This window comes from Sphaeramia orbicularis, chromosome 15, assembly GCF_902148855.1.
Source record: "Sphaeramia orbicularis chromosome 15, fSphaOr1.1, whole genome shotgun sequence".
NCBI lineage: Eukaryota > Metazoa > Chordata > Actinopteri > Kurtiformes > Apogonidae > Sphaeramia > Sphaeramia orbicularis.
The window spans coordinates 42,053,848-42,066,551 of NC_043971.1; the positions used below are offsets into that span (position 1 = coordinate 42,053,848).

General features: G+C 35.5%; 1 long non-coding RNA gene across 1 annotated transcript; it reads right to left on the reverse strand.

The window, feature by feature from the left end:
• Positions 1–1,636: 1,636 nt before the first annotated feature.
• Positions 1,637–8,511, reverse strand: LOC115434481 (uncharacterized). Its single transcript, XR_003937543.1, has 3 exons — positions 8,501–8,511; positions 5,548–5,552; positions 1,637–1,862 (listed from the first exon to the last, which is right to left on the reverse strand). It is a non-coding gene; the product is annotated as an uncharacterized LOC115434481 (long non-coding RNA).
• Between the last annotated feature and the right edge of the window lie 4,193 nt (positions 8,512–12,704).

Here is a 12,704-nt window from a genome sequence, read left to right on the forward strand (position 1 = left end):
CTGGCAGGGGTTAGAGCCGGGCAGGGACTGCAGAGGAGCAGGCTGCACCAGTGGCCCTCCCAGGCCCCGCTGTAATGACCCTGCCAGGCTGACACAACAGTCCTACCTGTGGGACCACTGCGGCTTTCCAATGACAGATGGAGAGCTGCTGAGACGGGGGAGCTGAGCTGGATTACTGCAGGCTAACAGAGCAACCATTAGACCAGCCAGTCTGACGACGAGCCAGCGTGTCTTTGTGTTGGCTTTACCTTTGCCTGGTAAGTAATGTGATGCTGTGACCACAACGGCTGCCAAAACACTAAGTACATGTTTACTCCTCCATCATTTTGCATCTGTGATTATGTTTGGAATTAGTAACACGCTGTGTGATTTGTGTTCAGATTCATTTGTTGTTTTTCTGAGTACTTCTTTCACAGTTTAATACAGCCAATCACACTGGGGCCAAATAAAAACTCCATAAAACAAATCAAGGATGCAAGTGTGGAAATGTAGCCTATTCCAAACATGCACCTGAATATATTAAAACACTTCATATCGTATGGAGCCAAAACAATGACTTTAACGCTTGATATTGAAAATAAAATTTCACAATGAATATACACCCTGAAACTGAAAAAAGAAATATTGACATTGACAAAAGTGTACTGTCAAAAATTGTAATGGCAACAACCAAATAATATGCAAATCATGGCCTCCTAGCCCTTCCCCTCAAACCCTCCCCTCCACACCAAAAAGATGACAGAAAGTTGAAATTGAAAAACCACAGTAAATGTAAAAAAACTGATTTAAAAAAAAAAAAAAGTCATTGAAACTATAAACTGTGATTGATAAAACAGTGAGATCAAATAAAAACAATATGATGATCATTCGAAAACACATCAGAATGCAAAAAAAAATTCTAAAAATGAAATAATGTAACATTTGATGCTTGTGTTTTAAACTTCAGCGAAACATTATCAATGCCAATACCTGTTTTGATGCATTAGAATTTTTTTTACTAAACATTTTTCAATGCCAATGTTACCTTTTTCAGTTTCAGGGTGTGTTTTCAATGCAGAATTTTATTTTCAATTGCAAACATAAAGTCATCGTTTTGGCTCCATAATATTACATCCCATCGTGGCTCATACTGCTTTAACTCTACCATTATGCCATCTCCCATAGGACTACTTTATCACTCGACAATAAACTACAACAGACAAACAGCCTGAAGCACTGCAAAATGCATGCATGTGTTTCCATGTGTTCTATTTTTGCAGGTAAGTGTTACATTGCAAAACTAGAAAGGAGTCGGAGAGCGCAAACCTCAGCTTAAGTCCATCACATCAACATACCATCTTCAGCAATCACATTGTCTGTGCAGCTCTAAGAAAGAAAAAAAAAACCTCCACAAAGGCTGCTCTGTCCACATAAGCAGCCCCAACCCAAACCCTGACCACTTGAACCTACTATGTGTGAGCACCTGAAAGACATACGTCCACACAGTGAACAAACTTTAATTCAGATTAAACAATATAGTGACATGCATATGATGTTGTGTTAAATGTCATTGCACTAAATGTTTATATTTTGTCTTTAATTTTGTTTACACTGTCATCTACACTTATAAAATGTTTCAAAGTTTTTACTTAATACGATGGTGTATTAGGGCGACATAAGAAAATAATAACACTTGTCAATACAAGAATAAAGTTGTAAAATATTGAGATAAAACCCATAATTTTATGAGAATAAAGTTGAATACAAAAAGAGTCATAATTTTATGAGAATAAAGTTGTAATATTTTGAGAATAAAGCCATAATATTATGAGAATAAAGTTGTAGTTTTAAAAAACTCATAATTTAACTAAAATAATGTCGTACTGAAATTCTGTGCTATGTTTCATGTCTTTTTGACCATGCAAAATTCAGACTTGTATGTGCTTGAAAAAAGATACTGTTCATTTAAATGTTATTTTGTTTTTGTCTTAATTTGCTTTGTTTTGTTTTATTTTGTTTATTTGCATGTTCGAAATAAATACATACATACATACATCTTGCACTAAAACTAGAAGTGAGCAGACATTTTAATTTTTCAGCACGATGAAGTAACAACACAAAAAACTAAGTAAAACTTACAACAGTTCTAATGCTGAGCTATTAAATTTGGTGTATTTTTGATCAAATTATCAATTTGACATTTACTGGATCATTGTCCTTCACCTTGAATCTTTACTATAAAAACTCGCATCTTTTCCACACCTACAACAAATAGATATTTAAAGCCAAGCAGCATCATGACACAAAACGCAAACTCTGAATCTCCTGTTTGGCCTGTCACAGTACTTTACGTCATTGACTGTAGGAAATACTTGTATCCTTGGATTATGTCCTCTCACTGAATGCACATGACTTACATACATCGATCAGCCATAACATAATGCCCAGTGACAGGCAAAGTGGTATTAATTTTAAGTGTCTAATTCCAATGGGACCTGTCAGTGGGTTGGATATATTAGGCAGTAAGTGAACATTTAGCCCTTGAAGCTGATGTGTTAGAAACCGTAAAATGGGTAAGAGTAGGGATCTAAGCAACACTGGCAAGGGAGAAACTGACGGTCAAATCACTGGGTCGGAGGATCTCCAGATCTTGCTCATTCCCAGTGTAAAGCAGTTAGAACCTACCAAAAGTATCTGAAGAACAACTACCTCAACTAATGGAGTATCTATGGGATCAGAACATTATTACCACCTGTCTAATATTGTGTAGGTTCCCCTTTTTCCACATAAACAGCTCTGACCCGAGGCCTAGACTCCACCAGACCTCTAAAGGTGTTCTGTGGTATCTGGACCAAGACGTTAGCAGCAGATCCATGAAGTCCTGGAAGTACAGAGGTGGACCTTCATGTATCAGATTTATTTGTCCAACACCTCCCACAGATGATCAATGGTCCTGAGTTTATGATGTCCTTCCTTAGTCCATTTTTGGTGAGTACTAACCATTGCAGACTAGGAGCAACCAACAAGACCTACAGCTGGAGATGCTCTGAACCAGTCATCAACATTACAATATGGACCTGGACAAAGTCACTCAGTTTCTTATGTTTGTCATTTTGCTGCTTCCAGAACATCAGCTTCAGAGACTAAATCAGTGTTTTTCAACCTTGGGGTCGGGACCCCACGTGGGGTCACCTGGAATTCAAATGGGGTCGCCTGAAATTTCTAGTAATTGATTAAAATAATAATAATAATAAAAAAAAAAAAAAAACCCACTTACAAATAAAAAATATATGGTGAGTTGAGAGAGACAATCACAATACATGAAAGACATGACAAACTCTGAAGCTGAAACTGAAGCACTGTGGTACTGTTTATCTTTCAAATGTTCATTATGGGTGGTTTCAGATGCTGCAGCTTTTTCATAAATCCTAATTGTAGTTATTGTTTTTTCAGTATTAATTTTCAGCCTTCTAAATCCAAGTTGGACTGACTGTACATATCCTGACCAAGGAAAATCAAATTCTCACTTTGTGCAGTAATCTACACCTGACTTTTCTGCCTCCGTCCATAATAATATTACATTATACAGACTAAATATCATCTAAAATTAATCTTTATTTGCAACATAGTGTAACAAACTATTACATGATCAAAAACAAATAAATTTTAGCAAAAAAAACACCTCTGTTTGAATGTCTGGGGTCGCCAGAAATTTGTGATGTTAAAATGGGGTCATGAGTCAAAAAAGGTTGGGAACCAATGGACTAAATGTTCATTTGCTGCCTAATATCTCCAACCCAGTGAAAGGTCCCATTGGAAGGAAATAATCAATATTATCACCTTGTCTCCTGTCAGTGGTTACAGTGTTATAGCTGATCAGAGAACGAAGCATTAATGGTGCAAAAAGGTTGACTACTATGCTTATTTATCATATATAAAAGCCTTTTTCTTCGGAGAGTAACAAGTCTGCAAGGACAGAATAAACTGCTAAAATCACAATAACCTGTAGAATTTATTTAAGTCTGTTCAGCTCTTTTCAATTTACATGATACTTTTTTTAGGTTTTGAAATTGAACTGATTTGAACAGGATCTAAAGGTCTTTAGCTGTGCAGAATTTTGCTGCTGTGTTATCCCTGAATTTAAGAAAAAGTGGTGACTGAATGTGTTAAGTATAAAATGAATGCAAAATACATGGTGTATTCAGTTTGTCTGCTGATAAAGTGATTGTGTTCATTTTTTAAAATATCAAAATGGCCATGGCATTGACACAAGTGCTAAAATTATTGTAAAAAAAAAAACAAAAACAAAAACAAAAACCTCCAGGTCCTAATAAATCTGATATGAAATACTTTAATATTTTTTGTATAGTATTTTCTCATAATGTTAAACATGTTTTCCAATGAACTAGAAAATTAGATATGACCTAAAGAGGAACAAACTGAAAAATGGACACCTGGTTTTTTATTGAATACAATGTAATGACACTTTAATATATCAAAGTCTTTATGCAAAGGGTAGGGTAGGGTAGGGAAGGGAAGGGAAGGGAAGGGAAGGGAAGGGAAGGGAAGGGAAGGGAAGGGAAGGGAAGGGAAGGGAAGGGAAGGGAAGGGAAGGGAAGGGAAGGGAAGGGAAGGGAAGGGAAGGGAAGGAATAGACATGCCACCCATCCATTATATAAGGTTCTTGTTAGATTTGTAGACCATGACCGTGAGTGCAGAAGGACTGTGTGGAAATACTCTTTTAATGGAAAAAGAAGTGAAAAAGTCAGCAATAGAGAAAAGATTGAAGTACATTTCAGAGCAGTAAATATCACCCAGAAAGACACACATACACACAAAACGTGTCTCAAACATTTTGCTGTTTTCAATTAACTTTGCGTTCAGGTCGACTGTCTTTGCTGTTTCTTCTGCTCCGACATGTTGAGCAAAGCTTTTCATATCAGGACCTCCATAGGGTCTCTGGTCGTAGTTTTGTGTTTTATGATATAATTATTAATAAAAATGTACTGAAAGATTTTCTATTACACCCTCTGAGGTGAAGACTGGAAGACTGGCTGAGGAATTCACTTCCAGCAGGAGTACAAGGGGAGTGAATGTGACAGTTCTCATAAAAAAAAAAAAAAAAAAAAAAAACATAAAGGGGGGTGGGGGGGGTAGTATGATAGGAGGGAGGGATTAAAGGTGGGGGATAGATGGAAGGAGGAGGAGAATAGTGACCACCCGTAATGCGCTCTGTCCACACGCTGTCCACAAATGCTCGACTCTAATGGGGGACAAGAATGCACAACCTCCTGAAGGTTGTACAAGCAATTACGCCACTTAGGAGTCTTTGACAGGCAAGGTCGTATCAGCAAACAGACACGAGGAGCATCATAATATAATGTTCTGTATTCTAGGGGACGCAGACCCTTTCAGGAGAGACAATATCAATCTTCTAAATGTCCGCAGTGACTGGAAATCCTTCGTAGCTGCTACATTTTCACGAAGATTGTTAAATTAGAATGAGATTAATGAACACAAAAAAACAGGAACCTTTAACACTGGAGGGTGCTAGTAAGTCAAATTCACCTTTTCTTCCAATTATGTGTTACTATGTTGGATAAAATACTGAATCCCTTCAGATTCTGACTTTTCCTGAAACTAAGCTGCTTTGCACTATTGTTAAAAATAGTCAATACTAAACCAGATAAAAAAAATATAAATAAAATATTTGTACCTATATCTTCTTGCAGGTACAATTCATGTATAAAGAAATACATCGATTTTGGTTCATGCACTAAACAGGTACAGAGGATGGCTTCATCAGTTCTTAATAATGACTCCCACCCTTTACGATGTGAATTTCAGCTCCTTTTCTCTGGACGGAGGTTCTTAGTCCCATGGTGCAGGACACAGCGTTGTAAAAACAGCTTTGATCCTGTCGCCGTCACTGAGCTCAATAAGAAATAGTGACACTGCACTTTATTGGCTTATTTTAGTTATTTATCCTATTTCTTTGCTCTATTTATTATTATTGTGACTTCAAATTTTAAAATTTTATGTTCTTATCCTGGTTTTTATCCCAGACTGTTTTAATCTTCTCTGGGTTTTTATTGTGTTTTATTGCATCTTGTTTTTATTTATTAGATCTTATTTATTTATTTTATTCTTTCACTTATCCATGCTGCTATACTGTTGAATGGTAGAACTCTGAGCACTTTTTGTCCTGTCTTTTTGTCTGTAAGCTCGATCAAGTACCTGCCTAACATGTTCAATATATGTCTTGCTGTAATGCCAAAGCAATCACCTTGACTGCAAAACAAATCTACCCACAGGTACAAATAAAGTAACCTTGAAGCTTGAACCTTGCTTAACATTTATTGTTGCTTCCACTATGGATATGAAACAAGGGTTTATACAGTGGTGGATGAAGTACTCACTTTTTTTTACAGGGGCAGAAAATTTACTTAAGTAAAAGTATCCAGGGAAAAATCTACTTAAGTAAAAGGACAAAAGTACTCATTTTAAAACGTACTTTAAAAAGGAAAAAGGAAAAGTATTTGATCCAGATTCAACCATTATAGTTAATAAAGTAAATATTGATTAAAAGTGATGGAATTGGCCGCTCTGTTTTGGGAGAGAAGATTAATCCAGCTGAACCTCTACAGCTTATTTACAGTGATGCATACAGTTGCACAGCACAATAAATTTGCAAAAAGAAGAAGAAAACAAAAGTAACATGTAATGCAAACAAAATTCAAAAAGTAGTGGAGTAAAAAGTATAGATACCTGCTCTAAAATGTAGTGAAGTAAAAGTAAAAAGTACCCTTCCATAAATTTACTTAGGTAAAACACAGATACATCAAAAAAATTAACTTTAGTACAGTAACAAAGTACTTTTACTTTGTTACATTCCACCACTAGATTTATGGTAAACACAAATGTGGATGTGCTCACTTACAATATCTAAACTCACTTTCTCTGTCATTTTAGGCTGTTTTGTACCATGCAAAGTGATGTTTGAGAGATACCTTTATTATAAAACAGTGATGGGAAACTGGGATCATTTTAACCCATAAAGACCCAGAGCTACTTTTGCAGCAGTTTCCACATGAATTGTTCTCTCTATTTAACCTTTCTTAAATGATTTATCACCATTTTTATAATATTATCCTTTGCATTTTGCGTTTCTCCAAAAAAAAATCTGTTTTTTTCCCATATTTAATTTACTGATCATGTATTTGTTCATAAAACTTCAGATTAAAATTAACTGTCATAATAGCAGAAACAGAGAAAACTGAAGAAAAAGTAACTTTTTCAGCAAATCTAACATTAACTGAACATAGAAATGTATCTTCATCCACTGTCATTGATCAAACTCAATGGGTTTTACTGGTGAATCAATGTTGTAGAAGATGATGGTGTTTCCATGGTAACTACGGAGCCTCTGAACGTCCAGATGGGTCATATCTGATGACCATGAAAAGATGACAAACTGCATTTTACACCAATTGCACTGGTCTACAAGGAAAATGCTTCCAGAATAAAAGTAATGAAATTTTGCCACATGAGAGTCACTGATAAAGAAAAATCAAGTAAAAAATGCTGGTTGGCTGAACTTTCCAAGATACAGCCTTGGGTCAAAATGTGAAATTCAAGAATTAACGAGAAAATGGGTTTGACTCAAAAGGAATATTTGTCTCAGAGCTACAAGATCTACTTCAAAACACTGTCTGCACATTAGAATACATTCACTTTACAGGTTCTATTTAGTGGAAGATTTATAAAACTATTATATAAATGTACATAAACCAATATAAATGTGTAATAACACTTAATCATATACCTTGAAAACATCAGCAAACCGGCACTTCTGTCACTTATTTTCCAATTAATCTTATTAAAATACGTAACATTTAGCACATTTAATCTCTGAAGCAAATCATTTCTAAAAAATTGTAGACCAGTGTTATTTACATGTATTGATAGGATTAGTGGATCAGAAGTTATTAAACATTATATATTGGTAGACGATTTTGGTCGTGTTAACGTGTTCTTTTGTTGGAAGCTCCAAGAATAAGTTCTGGATTCTTTTTGGTCTCATTTTTATAAATTAATTATTGACATGATCTGATCACAAACAAAATATAACTCAGCTGAGGATCCACACCAAGCAGGAAATGGATCCAGACATTCTAATGCACATCCCTTTTATAATCCTTGTAACCTGATCTTCAAACTGTGGGCTGACCCCCTTGTGCTAGGTGGGCTGGGTCACAGAAAATGGACTGGTGTCATCTGACTCTAAAGTCAGGCAGATGTGATACCTCCACATTAACCGTGTTTATCTCTTATCTCTTGTTGTTTACGGTCGTCTGTGGGTGTGTGTATTTAAAAGTGTGCCTAAGGTAAAGTCCTGTGATCATAAATCTGTCAGTTTAGTATGTGACCAAGATGTGACCTATCCTAAGAAATTTCTGACTGACCAGTGAAATAAAGAAAATCTAGTGACACAAAAGAATCCTGACTAATATTGACTAACATGTGATTAAACTTAAGAATTCAACTATCTAAATTAAAATAATATTTCAGTTGCCAGTGGTAGTTTGGATCTTTATGGGTTAATGTGAATCAGACATCTCTGCCTGTGAGTGAACCTCAGGTAAGTGATCCGAGCAGGGATTCACTCAGCCATCTTCTCTAGCTTAAGCCGTTGGACTCAGAGAAAGATTTGGCTCAATCAGTCCTTGTCCTCCCTACAAATCAACTCCTTATTGTAATCTATGGGACTTTTGGCAGCCTCCATAGAAGCATGTGTTGTTATTAGGTCGTAAAAGTTACAAGAGGTTAGTAGGCGACGTTTGGAATAAATGTGGTATGATTCACCTGATCCAACATTTGAGGGACTCTGGTAAAAGATCTGAGAAGCAATTCATTCACCCATGTCCATAATAAAACCAGATGACCAAGACATTGGTATAAAGCAGGGGTTTCAAACTCATTTTAGTTCAGGGGCCACATCCAGCCTAATATGATATAAAGTGGGCCGGACCAGTAAAATAATATAAATGATAGGATAAGAACTTTTGAGTGAAAAATGTAAATTCCGTAATGAAAATGTTTACATCTACGAATTGTACTTGAACATAACATGAACAAAAATATGAACAACCTGAAAATTCTTTAGTAAAATAAGTGCAATGTTAACAATATTACGCCTTAGTTTATCATTTACAGGATGAGGAAGCAAAATTTACAATATTTTGAGGCAGGGATTGAAAGACAGTGTATGACCAATTAGTTTATTGAAAGTCATGAGAATTTATTTGCCACAAGAAAATTGACATAATAGAAAATGTTTCTATTCTATGTGTCCTTCTTCTTTCTCAATAACTGCCTTCACACGCTTCCTGAAACTTGCGCAAGTGTTCCTCAAATATTGGGGTGACAACTTCTCTCATTCTTCTTTAATAGTATCTTCCAGACTTTCTCGTAATAGTTTTGCTCATAGTCATTCTCTTCTTTCCATTATAAACAGTCTTTATGGACACTCCAACTATTTTTGAAATCTCCTTTGGTGTGACGAGTGCATTCAGCAAATCACACACTCTTTGACGTTTGCTTTCCTGATTACTCATATGGACAAAAGTTTCTGAAAAGGTATGGATAATAGTGTTCGGTATGATTATGACATCAATATATGTTTGGTTTCAAAACAATTGACGTAGTGCCTGCTGAGAAAAAACAACTAAATGTTCATTGTAAATTTTGCTTCCCCACCCTGTATATATGTGAATCACAATTTAGAGATCACAGTGGCTCTACAAATACATAAAACATTAAATAACGGGACAAATGTTATTAAAATTCCACATACTTCTCTTAAGACATTTCAGATATTCACATTTTTTTGTTAAAGGCTAGACTGTAAATGTAAACATTTTTGTGTAATTTTACTTTTTTTTTTACACTTAAACAAAGAGACAAATTTACAGTTCTCATTATTTATAGGTTGTTATGATAGTATTTTACTGGTCTGATCCACTTTAAACTGAAATGACCTAAAATGATTTTAACATCTTTAATTGTTAATATCTTCAGTGTAATTTTTGCATTTTACAAATTCATCCCAGGGGCCAGACTGAACCCTTTGGTGGGCTGAATTTGGCTGCCGGGCCACATGTTTGACACTTGCGGACATTTTTGTGTAATAGAAATAGTGATTAATGCTATACCTACTGATCTGGCACTTAGTAAAAATCTGAACATGAACAACCCGCCTCCCTCCAGAGCCCTGCCTGCTTCCCCCTGCCTGAGCTCTGACGCTCCCCTCCTCACCTTATGCATGGAAGTGGGAAGAAGTGGGAAGCAGAGGTAGAGGCGAAGATGTCACAGTCTGCTCCGGTGTGTCTGCAGACCCCTCCTTCAGCAATCAGACACGCCATCATCCACCTGCTGGACTCCTTCATGTCATTCATTTGTTGGCATTAGCTGAGTGCATTTCTAAGCTAATGACTGGCTCAGTTGCCTCCTTCCATGACAACTCATAGAAAAATGACTGTGTTCCTGTTGTGTTCTTATGACTGATTAGACTCATGTAAGTGTCCTAATCTGTTCTAGGCTCTGTGTGTTTTGTAGTGTGATTGTTCTTTATATCAAGAAGATGATATTCTCGCCTTAAGATGTTGTCATTATCTAAATGTCATCCTGTACGCTAAATGTCACCCTGTGTGTAAACTGTTGTCATTATCATGTGTCTACTGCATGCAGTAAGTATCTGAGACTACAACTTTTAGGTAGAAAAGTGTCTTCCATTTGGACGGTCAGCAGAGAGTTGCTGTGTGAGCTCTTATCTGTGCACAAATAAGGCCTTGAAATGAACACACTGTAAAAAATGACTGTAGAATTAACACCAAAAAGTTGTAAAATTGCAACATAAAAAAACTGTAAGTAACAATACAAAGCAAAGTTGTTTATTTGAAAAGATTTTTGTGTTAACGATTGAATCAAATATAGCTGTAGTTCTTACAGGAAGAGTATGTGAACAAAACCAGATTTGTATGAAGAAATTATGTATTTCTATTGTTTTTAGAAAATAAAACTATACATTGAAAAAGAATGTGATGCTGTTTAAATTGCAAGACCATAATGTTGAAATAACGGCCTATTTGCTTTTTTTTTTTTTTTAATAAAAAAGTTATAAACATTTAACAATTTAACATTTTAAATTTGTAAATTAATGGGTTGGTTGAGTTCGTAGAGTGGCTCGTCCAGTAACCAAAGGGTTGATGGTTCGAATCCTGGCTCAGACTGTCCATATGTCAAAGTGTCCATGGAAGACACTGAACCCTAAATTGACCTGGTGGCTTTGGACACCATGAAGGTGTAGAAAATGCACTGAATAAATGCAGTCCATTTACCAGTGTTAAATCTACATGTTTAAAATGTTAAATCCACATGTTACTCCGTAAATATGTTTACAGTTGGATGTGTTTTTTACAGTATTGTTCTGGTAACCACAGCTGCCAGTTTTTTTTCTGTAAAAACAACAGGATTTTTTTTTACAGTGCAAAGCATTTGAAAACCCTGGTGCTAAAAGTCACATTTTTTGGACAATTCTTTGTTTTTTTCTTTATAACATCAGAACAGCAGACTGGTGGTCTGGCTGCCTTTTTGTGCTGAACAAATTTTTGGACAATTGAAGTTGAGCATATAAACATGTTGTATTTGTTCAGTGAAGTCCAACCTATAAATATTTTTACCAGACTTTTTTGCGACTTCAGTACTTTTAGCACCAGGGTCTTCATTTCTTCCTCAAGCACCTCATCACAAATCCTACAATAACATCCCATACACTGATGTAGACTCCAGGCAGTAAATCCTCACGCTTGCTTTCGAGGTCTTTAACGCCGCTTTTCTGCTAATCCTGAACCAGGGGTCTGCAACCATGGCCAGTGGGGCAAATGTGGCTCTTTAGCCTCTGTCTGTGTCTCCCTGTGGCTTTGTCAAAAAACATAATAATAATAGCTTTATTTATATAGCACCTTTTAAAAACAAAGTTTACAGAGTGCTTGACAGACAAAGCAGAGGGCACAACAGCAGGATACAAGATGCAAGTAAAAACACTGAAACAGAAGCAACACAATAAGAGAGATGTGTACAACAAATGCAAAAACATGACACTTCGAATAAATTCAGTGAATCGGCGTAAAGAGGGCAGGGATAACGTGACATGATGCTGTCAAATTAATGCAAAAATGAAGAAATGAGATAAAACAACATCATGTATGAGCATATAAATTAATAATCAAACAGGATGAAATTCCAATAAAAAAAATAAATAAATAAAAATTAAAAAGGGACAAACATCACATAAAAGCAAGTCTATAAAAATGTGTTTTAAGAAGTGATTTAAAAGATGTCACTGATTCCGCATAAAGAACATTTTAAAATGAAATGAATGAATGAATTTTTTTTTTTTTTTAACTTTGTTGTATGTCTAAGTCTATCCGAACATTGTCCACCTGCATAAATGCCCATACACTTTGGGTGATATGACAAATTCATTTTTTGTTATGATATTAACTAAAGTTTATGTCATGCTTTTTTATTTTGCAGAATTCAATAAGTTATACTTATTTTTTATTTGTTCATAGTTTGTCTTTTTCAAAATAAGCCTATAAACATAAACCCAATCCATTTTTATTATTAACAATGGGGCGTTTTCTCCATTATACAATGTAATT